Here is a 16,007-nt window from a genome sequence, read left to right as displayed (position 1 = left end):
GCATGGGGCGGAGGGATCGTCCACGGCACCTCCAAAGGTCTCAAGGAGCCCGTTGGTGCATCAGAAAGACACCATAATCCCCTAATGACGGCGGCTTTGCCGCTGGGATTATGATGTCATTTTCCAATAGCCTTTCCAACATGGAAAGGCTGTCAGAAAAGGGCCTTGAGGGTTCCCCTCCTCACCTGGCACTCCGCTATGGGGCATATACCTCCCTGCATTTTTACAAACATCCATTTCACTATGGCAGCTTGTGCTGCAGGCCTTTTCCGCCCACCGCACAAGCTGCCATAATGAAATGGGTGTTTCCGACCGCCCTATGGGCAGGCGTATTCAAATTGCGAGGTCGGAACAGTCGCCCTATGGTCAGGCGGTTCTAGACAGATACAGTGTCCGCCCAACATCGTAATCAGCCCCATTGTACCTTAACTCAGGGCTTTTGAGAGGTCTCTATGCACCCACTGCGGTGAAACTCTCACCTTTTTCTTGCACATGTACTGCCCCACCTGCTTGACTGGGCATGCAAACCAAGACCATCTTTCTTACCTACATCAAACCTCCTTAACTTTGGAGCTTTACTCTCTGTTCCATTTCCTTGGTCCAATCATGCTGACTAGGTCAAGGGGAAATCCCTGGGTATGCACTATAGCTGCTATTTACTATATTGCTATCTACTTTCTAACCACTCATGCAGTCATTCACTCCCACATTTTAGCACAGGCAGAAATCTCCAGTACAAGGGAACACTAGGTAAAGGGTTCCACACTGAAAAGTGAACGTTCACAATCTGTTTATTTTTTATAAAATGAAAAGTAAAATATAAAAAGCTCCTGATGTACACAGAATTATACAAGATTCAATTAAAAATCCAAAGACAACTCTTTGAATGGGTACAGTAAAATTTGAACAAATAAATCACAATTCATTGCATGACAACAAAACAATATCATAGTCAATAAAATTATACAACATTGGAGAAGAAAAAATCATTATTGGTACAGTACATAAGCAAATAAATCCTGTTCACAAACCCCCTAACACTGTGGCCTTAGGATACCCCTGCCACTTTTCTACATCCACTGGCCCTTGTTTGAATATTGGTGGTAGAGTATACAGTGTTGAGAATACAATAACCTCTGCTACTCCCTTGGCCCTGTTTGGATTTTTGGAAACAAGTGCGTCAAATCATGCTGAACCACCTTTCGGGTGGTTTTTCTACTGTTAACAATTTTAGCTCCCATATTCTTGAACTTCGAATAGATCAGGAAGGCTTAAAATGACACCATTTGATTCTTGTCTTCGGACATGCATTTCCAAAATATCCATTACCAAAGGGTGCCAGTTCTGCTAATCCGGTGACCCAGATAATTTGGTTTCACTTTAAACGTGTATGTATCCAATCTATAAAATTAAGACTTTCTATTGAAATCTCAGAAACTGCTGTTAACCTATTTTCTATTTCCCATTCCCTCCAACAAGACTGTGGTTATTTGGCATTTCATGTATTTAGGAAAAATACAATATAAACTACCCTTTGAAATAAGGATGCGAGTGAAACCAGGTGAAAGGAGAATCTACAAAACAACCTGTGGGGTTCTAGAAGTTGTCAAGTCTTTAGATTGAGAATGCAGATCAGGTTGGCTACACTGAACAAAGAATTTAAGTGGTGGAAGAATCCGTGTTTGTCCATTTTACCAACATTAGGCCTGGCGTGCCTCTTTTCAGTTACACATCAAATCTTGACATGTTTATGCACCACCTTATCTTCTCAAGCTTTTTTCACAACAGCCGGACTAAGCCACTCACTTGTCTCTACTTTTTCTGTGACCCCTTTATTTCAATAATCTTCCTAACTCACCCTGAACCATCCTAGGTTAATGGGACCAGACCTCAAGTTCTGTGACTTAAGTAAAAGCTCTCCTCTATTCGATTTCGTTAGCAAATCCACGGAAGCGCCCTAATCCCAATCAAGCAACATTGAATTCATCCTTCTAACCTTATCTGAAACCACAATATTGCTATACTGTTTGAATGCAACTTTATACAGTTTTTTTGATGGGCTTATCCAGACAACTCCTCTTCTTGGTAATCTACACTTTCCCAATATTCTCTCCTTATTTACTCTATTTCAGTCTCTATAAACCCACATCCTTGAATGGAGGACTCCTTTATCATCCAGTCCAAATTTTTGCTTTCCTCAATACCATATTTACTCTGCTCTGAAACCCTTATCCAAACATAGCTATATATTTGTTTTCTACATGCGTGTGTGGTACAGCAATTGTTTGTAGATTATGTAGGAATAGTTTCTTCTACCTAGACTACCTTATTTAGGAATTAAAATAAATGTGGTCCTTTTACGCTCTGCATTTTCTACAATTCAACTTAATCTTCTCCAAGAATGTAGGGGCAAGCAGAAGGTGACTGGTGCAAAACAGTCACCATGAAACACACAACACAAAAAAAAAGCATTGGCATAGCCAATAGGTCTCGCTTTTGGGACCTTATAAGTATTTAGTTTTGCAGCAAATTATCCTTGGTGCAACAACATAAGCTGTTGCATGGCTAAACCTTGTACCTTATAAGTCTTTAGCCATGCAACAGTTGGTGTTGTCTGCACCGAGGATATTGAGCTGCAAAACTAAATACTTCCATGAGCCCCGTAATTTTTTGCATGCTCATACACAATATATCATGTGTCTGACTCAACTGATGGGGATAAGGGAAGGGAGTGTCCTTAAAAAGGAAGGCAGCCTAAGATGTACATTCAGCAATAGAGGACCCCTGGGCCCACAAAAAAACAATGCCCTGCAGGCGAGCAGGAGGGCACAAATACACTCCCCCCCCCCCCCCATCCGCCCACCCTTACACACGAAGAAAAGGCAAAGGAAATCCCTTTAACATTACACTCCCAAGTGCGATGGGGATAATCTCTACCCACCCTACACGCACTGCAAACAAAGTAAGGCATATGTTTAGGTCGCAACCCCCCCCCCCCTGTAGTGCCGATGAGCAAAATAACCCATACTCCCAGATACCTTATCATGCTAAGCAGTGGGAAAAGCTACAGAGTCTCGCCTCCTTCCACGGTAAAGTCAGGAGAGACTGTTCACATGCCACCGCACCATTTTTGAAGTCTGGGGCAAGAAACAACGCAGAACAGCTGTGGGAGGAGTGTCCCAGCGCAGCCGTAACGTAGGGCTACTGTACCCTGATACAATGGCCGCCATCTTGAAAAGGGGTTCATGAATCAATTAAACAGAAGTTCCTCTGTAAAAAAGGCCCGAAAGTATCTGAGGAACCTAATGATGATCATGGAAGCCCAATCAAGATAAGAAGGAAATCGAGAACTGTATTACAAAGTCCAGTAACATGAAAAGTTAATAAATGGAATAGATTCATGGAATCGCGTCCAAACCCATCCGCGGGGGTATTACATTGGAAACGGTGAATATTATACCTAATCGCCTTGATGAAGAATCATGTACCAGTTTTATTCTCACTTGCATCCTCCATGTTCCAAAAGATAACCAAACTGCATTTAGACAAATGCGGTCAAGATATGAAAATAGAGAGGCAGTGAAAGAATGCCCCGCACAGCTAAGTTGGCCGCCACGTTAGAGACGTGTACTAATTGGGAATTAGGATATGTTCCCCTCATACTGATGCTAACAGAGGGAACTGCTACCAATTTCAGACGAACAGAAAGCTAAAGGGGTATCCTAAAGGTAATGGAGCAATCGAGGAGTGAGAAAGAACGAGACGGCAAAAGTGAAAGCAGGGGTGCGCGAGAGACGGCAAACACGCGAGCATCAAAAGTGAAAGTAATCAGGGTCCAGATGGCGCCTCGGGCGCTGAACGCTGGCGTCTGCGCGCACTTGTGCACGTAACAGCAAGCTGGTGGCCGGCTGCCTCTGGGTAGCACGTCCAAACCCCGCTTACTAAATGTCTGGCTTTGAGACAGCGCATGCGCTGGCTCAGACCAGACCTAAAAAACACAAAACACGGAATGCTCTTCACAAACACAGAACAGTAAAAAAAAGTGCCAGATGGTCATCCAACAGTCCGTCCTAAGTATCAGATGGATATGCAAAAAACTAATCACCAGTGTCTGTCCGTAGGGATATCCGATAATATTCGCTTGAAAAACAGTTTGGCCGAAAACTATATGAATGTTCTAAACTATTCCAATTGCCCACCCACTGGTAAAAAACAAAATGTATACCAGGGGACACCGGAATTAAGCAGCAGGGGAGGGCATATTAAGAGGAAGTTTTGACTAAATTATGCGGCAAGAAAAGCAAATTATGCTGCATGTTTTCTGATACAATTAGTTCATTATTTTGTCATTTTGTTCACTTATTAACATGGTCTAGGCAAAGGTTGCACCTCATTAAAACCAGTTTAATATCCAAACATAGCAATAAGCAACAGAAAGGGGGCCAGTCAACCTTTGCGAAGTATTGTCTACTGCTCGGCAACACGAGTTGCAGTGTTTTAGTAACTTTTGAACCATTTGAGGTAAAACATTTGTTTTGTTAAATTCTGCAGATTATTCTGCTGCTGATGTATTATGTGGCAGATGCGGCACATCCCTATTTGTGAAAAAATGCTGTAGCCATACAATCACAAAAAATACAATAGTTCTATGTATAACTCATCACTATATACATAGCTGTTTCCTTGGGTCACTCGAATAGTTCTAGATTATGGATGTCATATACAAACTCTTTCAGCTGCACAACAGTGTTAAATGCTGGCTGACACTCAACTGGCTGTTGTCAGAGAAAAACATGCAATGAGCTGTACACAGCTGATTTAATGACAATGTAGGCATCTGCAAAGTAACATTGCCTAAAGTCACAGCAGCACATACCAGCATAACAACAGCACTATTTTATACTACAAAAACAAATGCTAAACAAACATGCAAACATTGCTGGTCTACTTGCACGTGTACACAGTACAGCAGATGTGTTGGGTAACCAGGGCACTTTACCTCAGAGAAGTACCAACATGGGGCTACCCTGAGTACTATGCAGCCGTCTGGAGTTACCCACAGTGCCAGTCAGAGGACTAGTACACACATCTTCCAACTGTGGACTCGCATGCTGAATACCTGCTACTCACCGATACAAGTACAATGCTCATACCTTCTTGAGTCAGACAGTGAATGTCTCCAACTATCATTCCTGATGACAAATTATTCAAATGTCAGTTGCAAAGGCAGAAAGAACTGAGCTTTGCAAAGACTTCTGCACTAGTTTAATCTCCTTAGTTCAGATACTATGGAGTCCAGAATTATTTCTTCTCCTACACCGACATCCAACTCATACTTTCCCTCGCAGACAAGAACCCCTTACACATGAAACAAGTTCACCACCTGCATGACCCAAGTCACTAACTGGATGAAAGCTAATTGTCTCAAGCTCAACACCAAGAATGGAGCAGTTTTTGGCAAGAACACCTTACTACGGTACGCCAACTTGTGGCCGGCCGAACCTGGATCCACCCCAACACCCAGAATCCATGTCAGGAACATCTGAATAATCAACAGCAAACTGTTCATGACCACACAAGTCAATGCCATCACTGCTTCCTGGCTGCATACCCAGAAGATGCAGAGAACTATCTTCAAATGACTCCTAAACAACACTAGAAAAAAGGTCACTCATGCCCTAGTCACCAGCAAGTTGGACTGTGGGAACCCCATCTACACTGGGATCACCAGCACCTCACTAGAAGACTACAAATCATCCAGAAGGAGTAGTTTATGTCCTGTAACTCCTGTTCTGTAGTAGGGGTATCTCTGTTATAGTCATAATCTAGTGAATAGTCCCGCCCATGTGCGTGGACCCCGGAGCAATCAAAAATAATCTCTTAAAGTGTCGAAAAAATGCAGAACTGCACAGACACTTAAGAGAGAATTTAAAGACATATAATGCAGCCTATAAACAGGCTACACTGTCCAGTACTTCAACTAGAAATTCCACCAAAAATCCACTAACCGCAAAGCCTGTCCAGATTTCCTTTGTCTTAGCAGAAAAAACCCTCTGGAATGATAGAGAGAAAGACATGGACAGACAAGCCCCATAGCTGCCATTATGTGGCTCAAAACAGGATACTGTGCCTTTAAGAGAACTTTCCAGAACTTCACAGTATCCCAGAATGCACTGCAGGTCCCTTTTACTTTCATTTCTTTTTGAAGGTGTAACAAGCCAGATCTGTAGCATCCCTTACATGAATATCTCTCCACCGGGGAGGAGGGCGGGCGCTTATGACTATAACAGAGATACTCCTACTACAGAACTGGAGTTACAGGACAGAAACTACTCCTTCTGTAGGGGATCTCTGTGTATAGTCATAATCTAGTGAATAGAATGGCAAGCCCATCCCCACACCAAAGCGGCGGTGGAGAAAAGAAATCAACACCACTATTGTGCGAACAAATTCCGCAGCGAAGCCTGTCCAACCTGAGCATCTGCCCTGGCATCAGTGTCCAGACAGTAGCAAAGGTATGAACCAACTTCCAAGTGGCGGCCTTGCAAATTTCTGCAATAGGAACATTACGGAGCAAAGCCGTTGTGGCAGCTTTGCCCCTGGTGGAATGAGCCTTAGGTTTACCTCCTAAGGTCTTATTAGCTTTCTGGTAACACAATTGTATGCAGGACACAATCCACCGAGAGATGGACTGCTTAGAGGTCACAAGACCCGTCCTGACTGATCCTTAATTGATGAACAATTGGTCTGACCTACGAATATCTTTGGTCTTATCCAGATAAAATTTCAACACCCTCCTAACATCCAGGGAATGTAAGGAGCTTTCCGCTGGAGATGAAGGATTCTGAAAAAACGTAGGCAAAGTTATAGTCTGGTTGACATGAAAATCTGAAATAACCTTGGGAAGAAATTTAGGGTGAGTACGCATAACAACCGTAGCAGCATGAAATACAGTATATGGTTCTTGGCAACACAACGCCTGAATTTCACTCACCCTGCGGGCCGATGTAATGGCAACGAGGAACGCCGCCTTCCAGGACAGGTGCTGCAACGAAGCCTTATGAATGGGTTCAAAAGGCTCCTTCATCAATCTGGACAGCACCACATTCAATTCCCATGAAGGCGAAGGAAGCCTGACAGGAGGGAACACTTTCTTCAAGCCTTCCAAAAAGTCTTTGATCACAAGGATCTGGAAGAAGGAAGTCTGTGAAGGGCTTTTCCTGTAGGCAGTCAATGCAGCGAGATGAACCTTAATGGAATGAACATTAAGGCCAGACCGCGCCAAATGTAGAAGGTAAGGAAGGATGACATTTTCCTTGCACGTCATCGGATCAAAGTTCTTGGACGCACACCAGATACAAAACCTCTTCCACTTGTAAGCATAGGATGTCCGAGTGGAAGGTCGCTTAGACTCCTTTAGTATGTCCATGCAATCGTCGGGCAGATTCAAGTGGCCATATTGCACTATCGCAGGAGCCATGCCGCCAAACTCAAAGACGAGAGGTTGGGGTGCAACATCTGCCCCCCGAACTTCGTGAGAAGGTCCGACCTGCACAGCAGCCGTATGTGCGGAAAGAGAAACCGGTGAAGCAGGTCCGAGAACCACCACTGCCTGGGCCATTCCGGGGCAATCAGGATCATCCGTGCCCTGGACTGGGGCAGCTTGATGAGCACCGCTGGAATCAGGGGAATGGGTGGAAAAGCGTACACAAAGCTGTTCGACCAGTTGATCCATAGTGCATTCCCCACCGTCCCTTGCTGGTAGTACCTGGAGGCGAAGTCTCGGCATTTGCTGTTTTCGGCGGTGGCGAACAGATCTACGTCTGGAGTCCCCCACCTTCCGAAGACTTTTCCTAGTACTTCGTCGTTTATGACCCATTAGTGGTTTTCCTGAATCAGTCTGCTCAGTGCGTCTGCCTGAACATTCTGCACACCTGGTAGATGGGTAGCCGTTATCGTCAATCCTCTGGCCAGAAGCCAGTGCCAGATCGTCTGCACCTCCCGAGACAGGGTGCGCGATCGAGCCCCCCTGCTTGTTGAGGTAATACATTGTGGTCGTATTGTCCGTCTGTACAAGCAGGGAGTTGGTCTGGAAGGACGGATGAAAGGCCTTCAGTGCCAAGTGAACAGCTCTGAGTTCCAGGAAATTGATGTGATACGTAGACTCCATCGGAGACCACGTTCCTTGAATCTGTACGTCTCCTGAATGCGCTCCCCAGCCGTGGAGAGAGGCATCCGTCACGATATTCTGAGTAGGAATGTCCTTGTGGAAGGGAACACCTCTGAGGAGATTCTCCGCTGAACACCACCACTTCAGAGACTGAAGAGCATGCAGAGACAGTCGTATCTAGTTGTCGCAAGATCCTTTCCTCTGGTCCCATTGGTCCTCCAAGCACTCCTGCAGAGGTCTCATGTGTAGTCGTGCATGAGGAGTGAGGAAGATACAAGAGGCCATCGACCCCAGTAGAGAAGACACCGGCCTCACTGTTGTAGATGGAGCAGTCATAAGAGCCTGAGCCTTCCGAAGGATAGAACGCCGTCGCTCCTCCGAAGGAGACACGCTTGCTGACAGCGTATTGATGTTGGCTCCCAAGTACTGAATGCACTGGACCGGGATCGGGACAGACTTGGACATGTTGATGTGCAACCCCAACTTGTTCAAGAGAACGCATGTCTTCTGGAAGTGTGCTTGAGCTTCCGAGAAGGAGGCGGCCTTGATCAACCAATCGTCCAGGTACGGGAAGACAAACACCTTGTTCTTCCTGAGGTGTGCCGCTACCACTGCCATGCACTTCGAGAATGTTCTGGGTGCAGATTTCAGCCCGAATGGCAGCACTGTGTACTGATAATGATTGGTGCCGACTTGAAATCGCAGAAACTTCCTGTGTTTGCACGTGATGGGCACATGGAAGTAAGCATCCTGTAGGTCTATTGCACAAAGCCAGTCTCCCTGTTGCAACTGAGGATAAATCTGATGCAACGACAGCATGCAAAACTTTTCTCTGCGAATCCACTTGTTTGCCTGCCGCAAGTCCAGAATGGGCCTGAACTCGTTCTTGTCCTTCTTGTGAACCGGGAAGAACCGGGAGTATAGACCTCTTCCTCTTTATTTATTTATTTAGTTAGTTATTATTACATTTCTTAAGCGCTCAGCTACCCGTAGGTTTCCCGGCGCTGGGTATATAAAACAATGTACCAGATGAGGAGGGAGTCAAATCAGTGAACTTACATATTAAAAAGCCAGGTCTTGATTCCCTTGCGGAAAGTCAGGAAGCACATTTCAGAACGCAAAGGGGGAGGTAAAGAGTTCCAAAGAGAGGGAGCCAGCAGAGAAAATGAGCGACCTCCCATTTTTGCTTTCTTGATGAGTGGTATCCTGAACTTATTCTGGGTGGAAGACCTAAGTGTGCGCGGTGGAAGATATTGCTGCACCAGAATAGATAAATAAGGAGGAGCTTTTCCGGTCAGGATTTTATGCATAAAACATAATGCCTTAAATTTGACCCTGCTCTCGATCCGCAGCCAGTGTAGATTACGCATGTGGAAAGAGGCCGAGGATCTGGCGGGTAGATTACAAATAAGGCGAACAGCCATATTTTGTACTACCTGGTACTTCTTAGTGACCTCCTTACAGGCACCCAGAAGTAGGATGTTACCATAGTCCAGGCGTGAGATGACAAGAGCCTGGACCACAGATTTCAAGGTGTCAGCAGGCAGCATCCACGCGATTTTCCTAAGCCACCTGATGATGGTGGTACAGGTGGCAGAGACTTTCACGACGTGCTGCCTGAAAGACAATTGATTGTCCAGGAGGACCCCAAGGTTACGAGCAAAAGGAGTTGGAGTGGGAGAAGGGCCAATGTTGTGGGCCCCAGAGCGAGATGTCAGAACCAAACAGAAGCAGTTCTTTGAGACAGAGGTACGTCTTCTATCGCCCTTTTCCTTAACAGGATATCGGCCTCCGCCTGGAGCTCGCGCAGTTGATACTGCGAGCTGACCGGAGGGATCGCTGGAGGAGGGCCGATGAACCGAAGACTGTATCCATTGCAAACAATATTCAGCACCCACTTGTCCCGAGTAATTTTTCTCCACTCTGCCAGAAAAAATTGAACGCTTCCCCCCACCGGAGCGGGTAACGGATGAAGGGGAAGTAACCGCTCGGGGTCGAGACCCGGCTGGGCCTTTGTTCGCGGTAGAGGACTGCTGTCCCCCTCTACCCTTCTGTCATTTCTGGAAGGGTCTCCGGAACTGCTGCTGTTGTTGCTGCTGTCCCGAAGACTGCCCCCGTCCTCTTCCTTGCGCGCCGTAGCGTATTTGGAACGGCCGGTAGGACTTTTTCTCTTCGGGCTTCTCCAAGCCCACAGTCGTAAGGGTCTCCGCCTCCGCCTTCATGCGGGCCATCATCATCTGCGTGTTTTCCGAATAAGGTATCCCCGGAAAAGGGCAGGTTGGCCACCCGCTGCTGGGCCTCCGGCTTGAGTGACGTGAGCCGGAGCCAGGCATGTCGCCGTTGATGGATTCCATGACAGTAACCATGGGCAGCCAACAAGGAGGCATCCGCAGCTGCGCTGATGACCTGATTGGACACCAGCATCCCTTCCTTTAAGATCTCTTGGAAGTCCTCCCTCTTGTCTCTTGGTAGCAGTTCCACAAACTGTTGCAGGGAGTCCCACACCGCCCAGTCATAACGTCCCAGCAGAGCTGTATCGCTGGACGCCTTCATGGCTGTGGAAGCAGTCCCACACGCCTTCCTTCCAGCCGAGTCGATCCATCGACTTTCTTTATCTGGCGGCACGGTGGATGACGGGGAGGTAGAGTGTAATTTCCTGGCCGCTGTCACTATCACCGAATCCGGTACCGGATCTACTCTCAGAAAGGCAGGGTCCGAATCCGGGGCCCTGTACTTCTTTAGAAGTCGGGAGGGAGCGGCCTTCACCACCGCTGGTGTGAGGAATAGCTCCTCTGCAGGTTCCTTCAATCCAGGTACTAGTGGTAGAAGAGGCCGAGACAAATGCTTCTTATGAATCGTCTCGAATATCACTGACGTCGAAGGTGTAGGTGCCGTCACAGCGATACCCAACTTCGCAGCCCCCCTCAGGAGGACGTCCTGGAAAGTGGCAATGTCATCCACTGGAGAAACCCTGGTCTCAGGGGAGTCCGATAAGGTCGGTGAGTAGGAATGGGTCCTGGAAGAGTCCGTGCGGGACCTAGACCCCCGCCTCCTATGGCGACGCCTTGATCTGGTGGAGGATCTATGACGACTCCTTGATCTCCCTCTCCGTCCGGAGCGTGAACGTGACCTCATCGGCCGAGGACGATCAACCGGATCCACCGGAGCGGGTGACTTGGGCTTGGACGGGGCCTTCGGTTTAGGTGTACCCTTGGGAGGCATCGGAAGAATAGGCAACGAAGCCGACCTCGGTGGAACCGGAGGTGGCTTCACTGGCAACCCTGGCCCAGGTTGCGGTGGAGGCAACGGAGGAGGAGTAGGCTTCCTCGGAGGGGGACCCCTTGGTAATGGAGGAGGCGGAGTCACCTTCCCCGACGGGGTATACACCTCGGAATACACCGAGCCCGGCGAACCTCCTTCTCTACCAGCCTGGGACGTTGGCGAACTTCCCACGGAGTCAGGCCTCCTTTCACTTCTCTTCGACGCCGAAGAACGGCGACCAGACGGCGAGCGCCGGCCCCTTGACGTCAATCGCCTCTTCTTCGGCGACGAACGCCTTTGCCTCGACGGCGATCTTCTGCGTCTCGACGGCGATCTTCCATGCCTCGTAGGCGATCTTCCATGCCTCGACGGCGACCTGTGCCTCGACGGCGACCTGTGCCTCGACGGCGACCTTGACGACAAGGACCTCCTCGACGACGAACGTCTCCTCTTCACCGACGGCAAATAGCGGTGTCGCCTCGACAGCGAGCGCCGACGCCTGGCCCGACGCAGACATCGACGAGGACGACGATGAAACAGTCACCGGGGACTTCGATGGTCTTGTAACATCCCTCGACGCCGAGCGTCGATGTCGTTTCGACTCAGACGATGGGGGAACAGACCGTAGTCATTCCTCTCGACGCCGTAGTGGGCGCAAAAGACCCAGGCGGAGAATGGTGACGTTTGCTGGCCTTTCTGCCCCAGGGGAGCCCCCCAGAGGCCTCAGCATGGGCAGAAGAAGCCCCTCCAGACCCACCTTGTGCCTTCAATCTTCTTTCCTCGAGGCCCAGAAGGCTGATCTTCCTGTCCTTCAGGGTCCTGCCAGAGAAGACTTGACAGATCACACACTCCTCTGGGACATGTGAAGAAGGAAGGCAGAGGATACACACCTCATGGGGATCCGATTTGGCCTTCTTCCTGGAGCACTCCGGGCATTTATCGAATAATGCAGGCATATTCGACAAGAAACAGAGTGCAAGAACCAAGGAGAAAGGCACTAAAGTACAACAAAGTACTAAACTATGAGAAAACTAGTGAAAAATCACCAAAAACCCTTAAAAAGGGAGAGCTCAATGCTCCAGGGTCCTGCTTGCAGGAGCCGGAAAAAAGAACTGAAAGTAAAAGGGACCTGCAGTGCATTCTGGGATACTGTGAAGTTCTGGAAAGTTCTCTTAAAGGCACAGTATCCTGTTTTGAGCCACATAATGGCAGCCTATGGGGCTTGTCTGTCCATGTCTTCCTCTCTATCATTCCAGAGGGTTTTTGCTGCTAAGACAAAGGAAATCTGGACAGGCTTTGCTGTTTGTGGATTTTTGGTGGAATTTCTAGTTGAAGTACTGGACAGTGTAGCCTGTTCATAGGCTGCATTATATGTCTTTAAATTCTCTCTTAAGTGTCTGTGCAGTTCTGCATTTTTTCGACACTTTATTTATTTATTTATTTTTGATTGCTCCGGGGTCCACGCACATGGGCGGGACTATTCACTAGATTAGGACTATACACCGAGATCCCCTACAACAGATCCCAGCTGTCACTCATCCTCAACCTTCCACACAACTCACATCACACCTCATGGAACTACAGTGTGAAAGTGCCTCTTTTTGCATGGTCAGCCCCCACTTTTTGCCTGATTTTGATATGGTGTCAACTGTAGTACACAGGGTCCCTACGAACCAAATCCCCTATCGCAGTGCTTCTTCCCTAAATCATATCCACAATTGGCTCCCGTAAGACCCTAATAAGTGGTACCATGGGTACCTAGAGCCGGTAGCTGAAGAGGGTCCCCTGGTACCCCCTCACTGACTATACCACTAACCTTGCAGCTTGCATGCCCATGTTAGGTGAAAAAGGACAAAGTGGACATGGCACCCTGCCTGTGTGCCATGCCAGTCAGCGCTGCCTGGAGGTATAGGTAAGTCACACTTCTAGCAGACCTTCCAGCCCTAAGACAGGGAGCACTAACCTCCAGGTGAGGGCAGAGATATACCGCTACAATATTGGGGTCCATTTCTTAATATTATAAGTGCCAGGGAAGTCATTGAGAGTACACGGGCTGGGAACCCGACAATTAGAGTTCTGCAGAACCAGGATGGCTTCACTGAACACAGGGAGTGTTTGGTACCAAACTACTTCTTTCAATAAATCCACACTGAAGCCAGTGTGAAATTTATTGAACCATGTACCCAGAGGGCACCTCAGAGGTGCCTCCTGAAAACCTACCAACCCTGGTGTGGTTTCTGACTGGCTGTAGGCAGCCAGCCACCACCAGACATGTTTCTGAACCTCTGGGTAGAGAGTCTCTGCTCTCTGGGACCAGAACCAATGCAGATCCTGGGCAGAGGTGTCACACCTCCTCCTACAGGATGGGCCAGTGCTCGAAAGAGGAAGCTTCAAAGGCCTACCGCCTTTGTAATGCAACCCCCAAGCCTCTGCTGCTAGCAGTAGATGGCAGCCCTTGGTTTACACCCCCGCTTTGGGTGGAAAAACATGCCGGAAAACTCAGGAGAACAGGAGGTGTGCCCACCTCTGCCAACTCCACACGTAAGATGGGGGAGGCGAGGAGAAACACATCTTTCAGTCCCCGCCATCTTGAAGATGGGGGGAGCCCCCTCCAATCAGGGTTGGGTCTTTGTCCACTCCCACAGGAGCGTGGCATAATAGAGGGTGTAATCACCCCAGGTAAGGTGCCCATTGGCCCTACCTGCAACTCCCCTAAAACGCCCCTAAAACTAGGATTTCGGTGGCTCCCACAGACCTAGAAAGTAGATCTGCAATGACCTAAGAAGCAAGAAGATATCCCTGCAGAGAAGACTGAAGATGAAGACTGCCTTGGCCCACGGCCTACCAGCCTGTCTCCAGCTTCTGCAACCCTGCGACCCGTCTTGCAGCCGCTGAAAACCCTGGGCAGACCGCTGCCTACGAAAAAGACTCTAATCTCCCATGGACAGCAGACCAGTCCAAAAGAAACCAGCTCCAAGGGCTCCAGAAGCAGCTGGAACCGCAATCCTTGCCCACTCTGCACCAGACGCCCATGACCAGAGTGAGTGGCTCACCTATGTAATGAAGTTTCCCCAGCGATACGGAACTCATGTCCAGCATTGGCTGACCTCTCCTCATCTACACGGCAGCGCCTGCAGTGTGAATCTAGAGGCTCCTCCTGGCCGCAACTGGCTCCAGTAAGAAGATCCTGACATCAAAATGCACCCCTGAACCCGAAGCCCCTGGGCCTTGGTGAGCTGAGCAGATGATGCCCCAACGACCCTGGGTCCAAACTGGAATGGCATGGTAAGCAAAACAACAATGGATTTAGGCCCAGATCTCTGTATGGGGGTTAATGTATGACATTGGTATGCATTCTGTCCATCAATTGTTCTTTTTGCATTTGCCACCCCGAGTGGGACGGGTATGCCCAGATGTGGGTCCCATGCACTCCATGCCACTGGAGTCAAGCTATCCTGGCTGATGAGGGCTGAAAGCCCGAAACCGGTCCTAGGATGCTTCTTTCCAGTTCGGGCTGGACTGTTCCTATTGGGCGCAGGGTCAAGACTGATTTACCTATGACTGGGTCCAAACTGGATTGGTATGATGAGCAAAAAAACAATGGATTTAGGCCCAGATCTCTATACTAGGGTGAATGTATGGCATTGTTCTGCATTCTGTCCATTAATTGTTCTTTTTGCATTTGCCCCTACGACCACCTTATTTATTTATTTTATTTAGAGAGTTTTATATAGCGCGGACAAGATCTTTGCAGATATCAGAGCGCTTTACATAGAGGGGTACATGAAGGAGCAAAGTCAGACATACAAATCAATAAATCAAACAGTACAAATAGGTGGCTGCAAAGCCAGTCATGTGAATAATAAGACAACTCATACAAATAAGCAGAGGGGTCAAACATGTAGTACAGATTGTAGCAGAGTATTAAGAGAGTTCGAGATAATAGTTCAAGTGTATTTAGCCATGAGGATAGCTTTTACTTCTTTTTTAAAGAGTGTAGTGGAGGAGATGAGCCTGGTTTCGGGAGGGAGTGAGTTCCAGATCCTAGGCGCCATTCCTGAGAAGGAGCGCTTATATGTTTTTTCCTTCCGGAATCTTCGAGGTTTCAGCAGAAGATTGTTTGTGCCTCTAGTGTTTCTCGCTCCGCCCGAGATTATCAGTTTCTGAGCGAGGTAGCAGGGTGAGTTTAGGTGTACCGCCTTGTGTGTCATGCAGGCGATTTTCAGATGTATTCTGGCTTCAAAAGGCAGCCAGTTCAGGGATTTCAAGTCAGGGGTAATATGGGAGTGCTTTTTTGACCCCGTGATGAGTCTCGCTGCAGCGTTTAGAGAAGCTCTCAGTGGTGCGGTTGTAGTTAGGCGGAGTCCGCAGAGGGCGGTGCTGCCGTATTCAATTCGAGGGATGACTAGAGCTTGCACTGCGGTTTGGAAGTCTTTGGCTGGGAGGAAGGGTTTAAGTTTCCTCAGGGTATCGATCTGGAAGTTCGCTCCCTTTGTTGCCTTGCTGATATGTTGCTGCATGTTGAGATTGGAGTCGAGTGTTATGCCTAAAGATTTTGCTGAGTCCACGATGGTGG

The sequence above is a fragment of the Lissotriton vulgaris genome, chromosome 11, assembly GCF_964263255.1.
Source record: "Lissotriton vulgaris chromosome 11, aLisVul1.2, whole genome shotgun sequence".
Classification (NCBI taxonomy): domain Eukaryota; kingdom Metazoa; phylum Chordata; class Amphibia; order Caudata; family Salamandridae; genus Lissotriton; species Lissotriton vulgaris.
Note: the sequence above shows the minus strand (reverse complement) of the source record.